This window comes from Euleptes europaea, chromosome 1 (assembly GCF_029931775.1).
Source record: "Euleptes europaea isolate rEulEur1 chromosome 1, rEulEur1.hap1, whole genome shotgun sequence".
Lineage (NCBI taxonomy): Eukaryota > Metazoa > Chordata > Lepidosauria > Squamata > Sphaerodactylidae > Euleptes > Euleptes europaea.
In genome coordinates this window covers 84,277,811-84,289,777 of record NC_079312.1, presented here as the reverse complement: position 1 = coordinate 84,289,777, position 11,967 = coordinate 84,277,811, and positions in this window count along the sequence as shown.

The window sequence follows — 11,967 nt, the reverse complement described above, 5'->3', positions numbered from 1 at the left end:
CTCCCTGCAGGGGCCCCCTTCTACCAGAAGATGATGACTGCGTTCAGCTCTCTCCACCTCAATGTTTTTTTTCCCTGTTCTTTTTTTCTTCTCTGCCTTGCTTAAAGGCACAATGCTCTCACAAGGCACCTTTCAAGCCGCTAATATGTCCAAAGTCTATTTTAAGCATACAGGTCTCTACTTTCAGGCCACCGCAGTGACTGATGGAACTCCCTGCTGCATGCTCCTCCGCCACTCCTCCATGCCACCTCCAGACAGCAACACTCCATGCCACCTCCTGGTCTGCAGCAACACTGGTTAAGCTGCTGCAACTGCCCTGCTAGTTCAGTGCCTTCATAGGTCACCTGAGAAGGGAGGGAAATCCATGGTGGGCTTACAAGGATGCATGTGGGAGGGAGCAACAAAACAACTCATCATAAGCAGTTTTTGCATTTCAGTACTAATTAGGCAAGTGTATCTATGCGTTGCTATAACTGGTTCAAGCGGGACCCTGTGCTGACATTCATATCCAGCCCCCCCCCCCTTGTGCCAACCTCCAGGTCCGACCTGAACAACCCCAAAGAACATCTGTCAACTGATCCAGCTGCTGCTTCAGTTGTTCTCACCAAGGAGGGGGGGTGATCCTCCATATACTTTCACTATGTAAAAGGACTGCAAGGGACTGCCCCTGGAGTCACTGTGTGTATTGTCTATAGCTGGAACCCCTCTTCCATATTGTTTATACATGTATCTAAGTTTAGTATTTAATGGCTCTATTTTTCCAAATAAAATTGTTCTCTTTTAAAGCATATAGACCTCTCCTAAGCACCCTCGGTCTGACTTACCCATGTCAGCGCCGACGGAGGCAAAAGGAGACGACAATCAAAAGTGAAAGCGCTAACCAGCACAGCCCAAGCAACCCCGCTCAAGATGGAAGGCGCCAACTCCAGTCGAAGAACCACAAAGTGTTTTAATGTAACTTCGCCCTTATGCTTTACCTTCTTTACAACAAAGGACTGAAGGGGGGGGGTGATGTTTTCTGTTTCCTAAAAACACCTTAGCGAACCACCAGCGGTCTATCTCCCTGTTTTCTTTTGCTATAACTTTAAAGGTGCAAAGTTTTTTCCTTCTAACATCTGGCAGTTTTGCCCAAGGTTTTTCTTTGTACCTTATGTTTGGCTTTAGTTAATCAAGTATAAATCATTAAGTGCCTATATATATTTATCTGCTGATTTCAGTTCATAGTTTAGTAATGTATTTTGAGTCTAGTAAGACCATTGTTTTATTTACTGTTTTGTATGTGTTGAAAGTTTATGCCTGCTTCATTGAATCTTCGGGTAACAATTCAGCCATGCAAAACAACACTCATGTGGATAATCATCCTGTTAATCAAATATTAAAGGCAGTTCCTGGGATCTGTCCCTTTATCACGCTCTAAAGGGGCCAAGAAATTCAACTCAAGGTGGAGCTATGCAGCTGGACAGGAAAGGCTATTCGAGATAAGACTATTTAATTCTAAGTTGTCCCCACTGAATTATATGAGGCATGGTAAGTTGCTGAAGGGAGAAATCTTCCCCAGACATTAGGGCGAAAACGCATGGTCACTTTAGCCTCCTTTATTCCCTGTTTCAGCCAGGATTCAGCCAGGATCAAACGCATGCATTTCGCCAAACATGCGTTCGATCCTGGCAGATTCAGGGAATAAAGAAGGCTAAAGCGACCATGCATTTTCGCCCATTGTATCTGAGGAGGCATCTGGAACAAGCTGTATATTTTGCCTCATCTTCTTTGGATTCCCAGTTGCAGCTTGCCTAACATTTCACCATATGGTGTCAATTGCCTTGAAGCTTGCTGTTCCTTGCCCTGTAAAGAAACGGAAACTGCATGGACATGACCTTAACAAGCTGACCACAGTGAAAGGGGGGAAAGTCTGCAGTGGCCAAATGATCTTTCACAGTAACAATTTACTCAGCTCAGTTCTCAGCCCAACCCCCCCACCAAACATGTGTCCTATGGTAACTTATTTTGTTTTGGTGACATGATGTGCCTGAGGGAGAGTATCTTTAAGCACAAGCATTGCTTCTCAGACCAAAAGATAGATCACGATGGGTAGCCATATTAGTCTGTCAATAGCAGTAGAAAAGAACAAGGTATCTGAAGAAGGGAGATGTAGCTCATGAAAGCTCATACCCTGCCAGAAATTTTGTTACATCTTTAAGATGCTATTGGACTCTTGCTCTTTTGTACAGACCAAAAGCTTCAGCAAGTTTTTATAGCAGACGAAAATGTGGAAAATACTTTGAAACTATGTGGTAGGTTGTTATTCAGGGCAAAATTAACCTGTCTGTCTGTCTACCTACCTACCATCTGCTGCTCTCTCTCTCTCTCTCACACACACACACACACTCACACATACACACACAAAAACACACACACACACCCTCTCCTATTATTGTTGTTTCCAGAAATTGCCTGTCACGTCTTACGATGTTGTCAAGTGTGAAAGTCCCAGTTATTGGATAACAGTCTCCTCTACTACAGAAGGTGTGTCAGAAATATGAAAAATTGGTTCCTCAAGAGTGGATTTTGCCTGCAAGGCTTTTAAAAAGAATGCAAGGGAAGCCTTTAATACAGTGCCAGTTTTCTCTTCCTTTTCAAATAGAAATTCAATGGAAAAAAATCAGTCAGTCTCGACCTGAATGCTGCTGTTCCAGGGGAGTGACTAAAGGCCGGTCCAATTTTCTGCATCCCAGAAGACAATGTGCTGTGCCCAGAAATGTCTCACCTGGCTGGAAATACAAGAAGTTGTATCTGTTGTATCTGCCCTACTCATGACTAATGTTACACTACTAAAGTTATACCAGTAGCACTCCTGTTATACCCCCGCCTTTCTCACCAATGGGGACCCAAAGCAGCTTACTTCAGTCTCCTCCATTTTATCCTCAGAACAAACTAGTGAGGTAGGTTAGGCTGAGTGTGTGTGACTGGCTCAAGGTCATCCAGAGAGATTCTGTAGCTGAGTGTGGATTTAAACCTTGGTCTCCCAGATCCTTGTCTAACCACTACACCACACTGTCTGGTAACTTTGAATAATATATGCTGGTTTTTAAAAAAAATCTGATTACCAATGGTGAATTTCAGGACACTGGAGATCTATAATCCAGGTGAGACTCCAGCATACCTCATGTTTTCGATCCAAAAATTGCCCAGGGAAATGCAGTCATTTCTACACAAAGTTGTTTCTTTATTCCTATCTGCTAATTCTGCTAATTCTCTGAAATAATCTGTATCATGTTTTGTTCAGCTGTAAATATTAGCAGCTGAACTGTTATCTTCCCAGTAGCTTGCATGATGGGTCACTGGGAGAACTCAAGCTATCACAATTGAGGAAGGGAAAAGGGATGCAGCGGCTTTATTAGATTTTGTTAGGAGGCCCCCAGTGCTTTCCATTGAAGGCACTCCATTCCTTTTTCTTTTGGCAGTACTTGGTGGTGATAACTGAAGATGTCCAAGTGACCAACCATATGAGCTAGTACTACTAATACTACTGAGCAAGAGGGTACTAGACAAATCCAAATCACACCAGTGCATAGGTTCCTATATTTGTAACAAATAATAATTCTTTTCCTCCACCTTAGCATAGAATAGAATCATAGAGTTGGAAGGGGCCATACAGGTCATCTAATCCAACCCCCTGTTCAATGTAGGATCAGCCTAGAGAACCCCTGATAAGTGTTTGTCCAGCCGCTGCTTGAAGACTGACAGAGAGGGGAGCTCACTACCTCTCTAGGCAGCCACTTCCATTGCTGAAGTACTCTCACTATAAACCATTTTTTCCTAATGTCCAGCCAATGTCTTTCTGCCTGTAATTTATGCCCATTCCTGTGATTTGTACCCTCTGCTGCCAACAAAAACAGCTCCCTGCCCTCCTCTAACAGCCTTTCAAATACTTAGAAAGCAATCATGTCCTCCCTCAATCTCCTCTTTTCCAGACTAAACATTCACTCAGCCTTTCCTCATGGGACTTGGTCTCCAGGCCCCTCATCATCCTTGTTGCTCTCCTCTGCACCCACTCCATTCTCTCCATATCCAAGTGAGGCCTCCAGAACTACACACAGTACTCCAGGTGTGGCCAGATCAATGCAGTGTACAGCATGACTATGACATCTTGCGATTTGGATGTTAGGCCCCTGTTGATAAACCCCAAGACTGCATTAGACTTTTTTGCCACTGCATCACACTGACAACTCATATTCAACTTACAAACCACCATACATCTTGTTCACAAAGTGTTACCCAGAAGTGTATCCCCCATCCAGTATGTGTGTTTATTTTTGTTGCCTAGATGTAGAACTCTCTTCTTGTCCTTGTTGAATTGCATTTTGTTCACATCTGCCCACTTTGCCAGTGCATTCAGATCTCGTCGAATTCTATCTTTACCTTCTGGGGTGTTTGCTAGCCCTCCCAACCTGGTGTCACCAGATTTAATTAGTCCCTCCGCCCCCTCATCCAGATCATTTATAAAAAATATTGAAAAGTAACCGGCCCAGAACCAAGCCCTGTGGCACCCTCTGGACACCTTCCTCCATTCAGATTTCAAAGGGATTTCAACCATTTCAAAGGGATAAAGCCAATCTAGGAAACATAATTTCATCACCCAAATATACTTGGTTAATTGAGATCCTCATAAGTCATCAACCCAAGGGTTTAAACAAATTTGATTAATTTATTTCAATTTATACAAGGTTTCCTTTCAAATTATAATTAATTGAGAGGAAACAATTAAGGTAAACAGAGCAGCACCAAGAGAATTGTCCCTAGTGAAACACCATACTTTATTTTATAGTGTTCTTTCTATATAAAGCTTACTTTTTAACAACTTTCCCATTATCTTATTAATCAATCTTTTAAACATTTAAACCCAGTGGAAGCTGTCTAAAGGCTATGCAGACTTTGGAACATGTCTCAGTAAACAGGAGCTTATTTTTGATTAAACAGGATCATAGAATCATAGAATTGGAAGGGGCCATACAGGCCATCTAGTTCAACCCCTTGCTCAATGAAGGATAAGCCAAGACCATCCTTGGCAAGTATTCATTCAGCGGCTGTTTAAAGACTGTCAAAGAGGGGGAGTTTACCACCTCCCTACACAGCCAATTCCACTGCTAACCTTACTGTAAAAAATTGTTTTTCCTAATGTCCAGCCAGAACCTTTCTGGCTTGTACTTTATACCCATTATTGTGAGTCCTGTGCTGCCAACAGGAGCAACTCCATGCCCTCTGCTAAGTGATAGTGTCCCTCCAAACTCCTCTTCTCCAGGCTGACCATTTCCAAGATCTTTCTGCCTTTCCTCGTAGGGCCTGGTCTCCAGGTCCCTCATCATCCTCATTGCTCTCCTCTCCACCAGCTCCATTCTGTTCACATCCTTTTTGAAGGGAAGATGACGCTTTAAAGAAGCATCAAACACCAGAGCTGCTGATATACATTTCAGGGAATGCTTAAGTATGTGAGAATTACTTTTCTAGATCAGAGCAAAGATCTTCTAGTCCAGTATTCTGGTTTAATCTGCAATCTCTGGAGTCTCACAAGGAGAAGGTGAGGTTGATGGCCATCTTCCATTTGCCCCCATCCTTTGGGATGCATAGTGGTTCAGACCACACAGCACAGCAAGTTTCTGCAGCTTTATTGTAACAATAAGATCTTAACCTTCTTTCTATTTGTAGTTTAAGGCAACTTTGGTACTTCTTGTCTTGCATACAAAATTAATCTCATAAAAGCTCTCATGTATCATATAGTGGAACTGCCTATTCCAGCATCCTGTTTGCAACATTGAAAAATCAGATGCTTCTGGAATGCCCATATGTAGGAAATGAAAGAAATTGTTTATCCATGTTGTCCATCTCCCCGCCCCACACACAGTAAGTAGAATTCAGAAATGTAATGCCATTGATAGATCTATCCTTTATGGATTTGTCTAATCTCCATTTAAATCCAACCGGGCGGAGACAGGCATTCTAAAATTTTGCAGAAATGGCTTCAGCACACATTGACTACAAGGATGGTATTTATTTTGCTGGAAACATGTGTCAAAACCATTTCTAACACATTTAAAATGTATTTTTGTATTAAGCCAGCAGCCATCACCACATCTCACTGCATTGAATTCCATATGTTAATTCTTGAAAGAAATCTTTGCTTTTGTCTGTTCAAAATCTTATACCAGTCTATTTCATTGGTTGAGTCACTGTGCAGTCTTACTCTAATCTAAGACCACTGACAGTATTGGATTGGTCAGTTTGGGCCAGACACCGTCTTCAGCTTAACCTACTTTACAGAATCATAGTGAGTATAAAATACTCCTAGAAAAAATAATAAATGCAGCCCCAAGTGAAGGGCAAGACAAAAACATTTCACAGAAGTTTCAATTCATGTGTTCATGTATTGTGAGAAAGGAAGTACAATTTCTCTAAATCTATTTTCTCAAAACAATGCTTAACTTATAAACCTCTATCAATGAGGACCCCCCACCCCCAGTCCATCTTGTTCAGCAGCCTCTTAGTTCTTTCAGGGGCAGGCTAAATGTTTGCAGGAAGCCTACCAGTAAGGTAGGAAGGTAATTTGCTTTAGCCTTCCTGAATCCATTGCTCATCAACATCTTTGGGTACGCTCTTCCCCAAGTTCTAGTAGTATAGCAGAGGGAGAAAAAGCTCTCTCTCACTTTCTCCACCCCATGTCTTACTTCGTAGATCTCTATCATGTCCCTCCGTAGTAATTTTTCCCCTAAACTGAAAAGCCCCAGACTCTTTTACCTTTCCTCTTAGGAAAAGATGTTCCAACCCCTTAACCATCTTGGTTGATCTTTGCAGTTTTTCCAGCTTTTTAAAGATACAGCAACCAGAACTATATGCAGTATTCCAAATGAGGTTGCACCATAAATCTATATAGAAGCAGTACAATATTGCTTTTAAAAATTTCTATCCCTTTCCTAATAATCCCTAGCACAGAGTTTCTTCAGCTTCTGCCACTCACTGAGTTGACATTTTCATCATTCTATCCACTAGAACCCCAAAATCTCTTCCCTCTTAGGTCATGTATGCATGGTCGCTTTACCCTCCTTTATTCCTGTTTCAGCCAGGATCAATTTTTTCCGTATGACCATTACCTCATTCCTTGGAACAGGACCATCTTAACAGCATTGTAGGCCCCCAGATAAAGCAGCGCACTGGGGCCCTACCTACCCAACCACTCACAGGAATAAAAATGTAAGTGGTCAATAAAATTAAAGATATATTTATTGGTGCTTCCATAATGAACACGTCCTTTCTTACATTATATTTTGGTATTTATTCTTAATCCAAACCCAAATTAACATTTTGTTTATTATCTTTCGTAAAACACTTGCTAAATATGCAAGTCACAACATACATAATTTGTGTGGGGGCCCTATGCTCATGGGGGCCCCGGGCAACTGCCCGCATGCCCATGCATTAGGACGGCCCTGCCTTGGAAGCTCAACGCTGTTTCAATGCAAAACGAACTTGGATTTTCCCATTCCTCTTCTGGCCCGAATTACACTGTTAATCCTGGCTCATTCCGGAGTCACACAGCATGCATACTCGTTCTCGGGTTGCGCTTCGCCCCAACCTTTTCCAAACCCCTCTTCAAGGCAGCATGCAGATAGCCAAACAGGGGAAGCATTGAAGATTGGCTTCTGTCACAGCCAATCACGAAGTTGTGTGTAAAGAGGCAGGGATTCAAGTGCTTCCTTGGAGCTCTTTCTGAGCAAAAGAAAGGCTTTTTTAAAGCTAGGCTTGGATTTCTCTGCCCCCTTCTTTCAGATTGCTGTTTTTTGTTCTTAAAATGCCTTTTTATGCGGCAGTTAGGTCTGGGGAGAAGGAAATCTTCTCTCAGGGTGAGTACTATGAAGTCAGCCAATTACAGAGCAGCATTTAAAGGGGTGGGGCTTGATTTGAACTTGGGAGACTGCTTTTCTGCCTCCATTAGCACAGTTTCGTCCCTGATCATTCCAGCCAATGCATAGAGTTTTCCCAAACCAGGGTTACTTTGATACTGGCTGAAACGGGGAATAAAGGAGGTTAAAGCGACCATGTATAAATGACCATAGTCTCCACCAGTTCAGCCCCCATCAGTATATATTTAAAATTAGGGGGTGTTCCAATGGGTTATCCTCTTAAACTTACCAACCTTGAACCTCATTTGCCTCATTGCTGCCCACTCACCCAATTTAGAGACATCCAGCTTCGGCTTTCAGCATCTTACTTCTTCCTCTTCATATTCTTGGTATCTCTACCATAGTTTGTATGCACATAGACTACATAGTCCTACTATTTGTAGCTAAGATTTTCAAATGGCCTAAATCAGCTACGACTTGACAGCACTTTCCACAACCACCAAGTTTACTCAGGGCAAGAAGAAAAGAAAATCTGTGTCAAAACTACTTTCCTCTCAGCTGACCTTACCTTGTATGAAGGGTATTTTTTCAGCCTACTGAGGAGAACCTGTGTTCCATCTTTCCTTAAATGAAAAACTTAAGCAATTTATTTGGAGCATGAGAAGAGGGAAGGAAAAGAGGCCTCACTGTAATTATAGATAAGCAACCAAGCATACCATGCTATTAACGTGTGCCTGGTTCTAATACAGGGAAAGAATGGGAAACTGTATTTTTGTTTAATTCTTTTAACAGGCACTTTTCAAGCCTGTGGCATTAGGGGGAAAAATCTCTACCGTATTTTGTGTTGACCTCAGTAGAACAGAGCTGCGAGTACAGTTAAAATGGAAGAACAAAGAGACAGCCTTTGGCAGCCTGTGGATTTCTCCTTTTAATGCTCATTTTGCCCATGGCTTTGAGGCAGTGGCTATTGGGCCTTTCATACATGAAAGGAAGAGAAGCTTTCAAGGTGTTGGGGAGAGGCAGCCACCCAAAATCTGAAAGGGAGGCTTCACAATCCTAGAGCAATGCCGCTAGTCTCCTGAAATAGGTGTATATTGGCATTGAAACAATGTATGTGTATAAGAGAAATTGGCGAAACAGAAAGAGCCTTGGCTACTTACCGTGAAGGCTTCTTCTGCTCAGAGGGACGAAGGGCATCTTCATTGTGGGTGTTTCCTTTTCCTCTTATCTCGGGAGGCAGGAACCAAATATTTAAATTTTTCTGACCTCTGAGGGTAAACGCCCCCTTGTGATCAGTTAAAGACTTTCCGAGCCTTATATATTTAAGATAGACTGAAGAAACATGTTAGTTATAATTCTATACAAGAAATAAGTTCCTAATAAACATTAACGATGAACCTTTAGGATAACTATAAGTCATGAACCAACAAACAGCGTTTAACTTGAATTGAATGTCAACTGGAAGTTAGATGTAACCATGATTACCTGTAATTTTATTTTATTTGTTTTATTTATATTTTACTGACGTCTGGGCGGGCAAGGTGCCCTTCGTCCCTCTGAGCAGAAGAAGCCTTCACGGTAAGTAGCCAAGGCTCTTTCTCGCTCAGAGGGAGAAGGGCATCTTCATTATGGGACATACAAGAGCTGTCCCCCGCCCTTGGGAGGGTTAGACGTCCTGAAGTATACTTTGCAGTACTCGTCTGCCTAAGGCGGCATCTGCTGACAAGTATAGATCTAATTTGTAGTGTCTCACAAATGTGGACACCGAGGACCAAGTTGCGGCCTTACATATCTCTTCCATAAAGCACGGCAGTCGAAGGCTGCTGAAGTAGCCGCACTTCTTCCCAAGTGGGCAGTAACGCCCGCAGGAGCAGGTAGGTTACTTATTCTATAAGCCTGTGTTATGTATAAGGTGATGGTCCTACTAATGCAGGGGTCCTCAAACTTTTTAAACAGGGGGGCAGTTCACTGTCCCTCAAACACTGTTGGGGGCCGGACTGTTTCGGGGGAGGAGGCGGCGGCGCAAGGGGGCTCTCCGGAAAAGCATCCTTCTTACAAGCCCAGTCATTCCCCCTGTAGTGGTTAAGAGTGGTGGTTGGGAGCGGGGACTCTAGAGAACCGGGTTTGATTCCCCACTCCTCCACGTGAGAAGCGGAGGCTAATCTGGTGAACCTGGTTGGTTTCCCCACCCCTACTCACGAAGCCAGCTGGCTGACCTTGGGCAAGTTACAGCTCTGTTAGCGCTCTCTCAGCCCCACCTGCCTCACAGGGAGTCTGTTGTGGGAGGGTATGGGAAGGGGATTGTAAGGCAATTTGAGTCTCCCTTTAGTGGTAGAGAAAGTTGGCATGTAAAAACCAAGGCCATTTATTCATGGAAGGGTTTGCCTTGGATTTGCCGCTCTCCAGATGCACATTTTCCCCATCCGAATTCTCCAAACTCTCCCCTGGGGTGTGTGTGTGGGGGGGGGGGAATTTACTTTTGAGTTCTGAGAATTCGGATGGGGAAAATGTGCATCTGGAGAGCGGCAAATCCAAGGCAAAACCTCCTGTGCATAAATGGCCACAAGTCTTTTTCTTCTCCCTGGAGATATGCCCAGCCCCCCCCCAAGGGGCCCCTACAATTACCTCCAGGCCACAAGGATACCCCCAGGAGGAGAGAGAGCCCCGAGCCGTGAGAACGCTGCCAACTGGCCAAAACAGGAACGCCAGGACAAGAAGGGGGCGACTGGGCGGCGTGCGAGGCAGCAAGACGCCTCGCGCACCCAGGAAAGGAGGTTTTGGGCCTGGGAGGGAGAGGGGGAAGGGGGCGACCGGGCGGCACGCGAAGCAGCAAGATGCCTTGTGTGCCCAGGAAAGGGGTTTTGGGCTGGAGAGGGAGCAGGGAAGGGGGCGACTGGGGCAGGAGGGAGGCTTCCAGTTGTGCGTACACAGCCAGGAAGCCCAGAAAAGCTCTGGGGAGGGGGGTAAGGGGGGACTGGCTTCCTTGGTCCCCGGGCCGGACAAAAGCCCTCCGGGGGCCGGATCCGGCCCTCGGGCCTTAGTTTGAGGACCCCTGTACTAATGGATGCCTTGGACATATGCTTGCCCTTGTCAGGTGGTGAGATATGAACGAATAAGGAGTCAGAGTTCCTAATAATTTTAGTAAGATAAATGTAAACAGGTAGTGCCCTTCTTAGGTCTAGCTAGTGCCAGGCCTTCTCCTTAGGATTCTTGGGGTTAGTGCAGAAGATGTAAGCACTATGTCCTGCTCCCTGTGAAACTTGCAGCTACATTTTGTCCTATCTCAGTGATTGGTTCGAATGGTAGTTGTGTGAGTGCTGTCAAAGCTGTGTGCAGGCTCTAGTTGTGAACCTGTGTCTAACAGGAGGAGCTAAATAACTGACGCCCCTTAAAAAGGATTTTATGTGATGGTGTTTCGTTAAGCGGTATCCAGATACCTTGGGTACTATGGTAGCTATAGATGCCAGTTGCCTTTGTAGAGTGCAGGTAGCTAGCCCTAAGCTCTGTCCCTCCTGATGACTTCCTTGTTGTCAATATGGTAGTGACGGCCACCGGGCTATAACCTAGGCCTATAAGTCATCTCCTTTCAGTGCCCATGCGGTCAGTTTGTACCACCCTGGATTGGGATGGCATATTGGGTCTTGTAGAGGGAGATCTTGTCTGTCTGGAAGTCTCCAATGGTTCTGTATGGACATCTGAATTATAGATGGGAACCACGGTCGTCGCAGCCAATATGGAGCTATGAATCTGACTGATGCTTTTTGAAGTCGTACCTTTCTCAATACCCTTGGAGGGAGGGGGGAAACCCGTACAGTAGGTCGTGTGGCCCTGGTGACATTAAGAGGTCCATTTGTTCCGCCCCCTGTTGACGGTATATGGAATAGTACCTTGGCAGCTGGTGGATGATGCTGGATGCAAACAGATAAATCTGTGGCGTGCCGAATCTCTGAGTAATAAGTTGAAAGACCTCTGGATGTAGAGACCATTCTGCCTCGCTGATGTCCTGTCTGCTGAGCCAGTCTGCTTGTATGTTGACTGTGCCCTGAATATGTTCCGCTGATTTTGATGAGAGGTT